At 27.3% G+C, this 1,499-nt stretch overlaps 1 protein-coding gene across 1 annotated transcript in view; it reads left to right on the top strand.

Annotated features, from left to right (window-relative positions):
* CSMD1 (CUB and Sushi multiple domains 1) overlaps window positions 1-1,499 on the top strand; it is a 1,519,798-nt gene that overhangs the window by 491,386 nt on the left and 1,026,913 nt on the right.

Below are 1,499 nucleotides of genomic sequence, written 5' to 3'. Positions count from 1 at the left end.
TGGGAGCTAATAAGTAGTCATGCTGGTTTGACAAAAAAAAAAAAAAAAAGAAAAAAGAACAGTGCATAAAATATGCCAATGCAAGCAGAACCAATGATATTGGTCAGAAAAATATCTAAAATTGTTTTGGAATCAGAACATTCATCTTTTGGCAATTCCAATTTTCTTCTTTCTCATAATTCTTTATTTTGAAGAGACTGCCCATCACATAATTTATATGAGCAAAATAATATAATAAAATTTTGATGCATTATCCAAGACCTCTAAAGGAAATTGAATTTAGACAAAAAATACTAAATTGTTTTTAAAAATAATTTTCTGTTGTCCTTAAAGTGCTAGTTTTCTTTCAATTAATATTGGGAGTTATTTAGTACAATCAGATTTTCATTTAATTTTTTAAATTTGAATTAATTAGCTTGAATCGAGGATATTTTCCAAACATCCAAGATCTGTCTACAAATGATAATCCTAGCAACACACATTATCTGGGCACTGAACTCAAGTGTTTTCTGACAGTACTTTGGGATAGATATTATTTACATAATTATTCATATATGGAAATATTAAACTTCATAATGAGTATGGAAATAATAAAATATTCTAATTGGTATATTCAGTCATTGAATTTAACTCTAGAAATCAAATGGAAACATTTATAAATTCTACACTATATCAATCCCAGATGATAGTTAACTTTCTGAACATGGACCGTAGCAAATCTTAGCAAGTAGTTTTATAGATTCTTGGTGAAATCAACCCATTTTAACTGGTAAATAGAGAATAAAATCAAAGTTATTAACTTACACTAGAGTGCTCTTGTAATATTTTATTTGCTAGTTCCATCCTTGAACATGATTCTTCATTGTGACCCAAATAATTTGCATAAGTATCTTTAATAAACTTGTAACAGAAAGTATGGGGAGGATGTATAATTTACAATGAGATAAATATCCAAATTCCTATTCATGCCCAATTTTGAAGTGCTATATACATAAATTATATTCATTCATGTATTATTAATATTTGTCTATCTTCTTTCATCAAAATCTCAATTATTTAAAAAGAATTAACCTTGATGATGTTTTTATGAAAAACATCATCAAGGAGGTCAGAAAATTGTTGTGAGATGAAGGTGTGACGAACACTAGACTTGAAGACTTTAAAGAGAACATATGGACCTGGTGATACATGATCTGTAAAGTTTATGCACAAAGAACCTCTTGCCATGATGCTTCTTCCGTTTATTCATGGTTTAAAAGGAAATGTTTCATTTTCTAATGCTTTTTCTCATGTGACAAAGTAAACTAAATGTTAGAAACACTAATGAGTATATTATAAACACTCTTGGAGTCAAAATGTTATTTTGTTTCTGAAGTCTTCATATTTATTTTAATGGCAATTTTTGTTAATGCACATCTTTATTTTTTCTGAATATCATTTCAAATGTTTCATAAACTATTTAGTAAATTTTTCATACATTGACTTTAATAATTTAAATC

This window comes from Propithecus coquereli, unplaced genomic scaffold (genome assembly GCF_000956105.1).
Source record: "Propithecus coquereli isolate 6110/MARCELLA unplaced genomic scaffold, Pcoq_1.0 Scaffold238, whole genome shotgun sequence".
In the NCBI taxonomy this organism is placed as follows: domain Eukaryota; kingdom Metazoa; phylum Chordata; class Mammalia; order Primates; family Indriidae; genus Propithecus; species Propithecus coquereli.
This window is presented reverse-complemented; position numbering and strand designations above follow the sequence as displayed.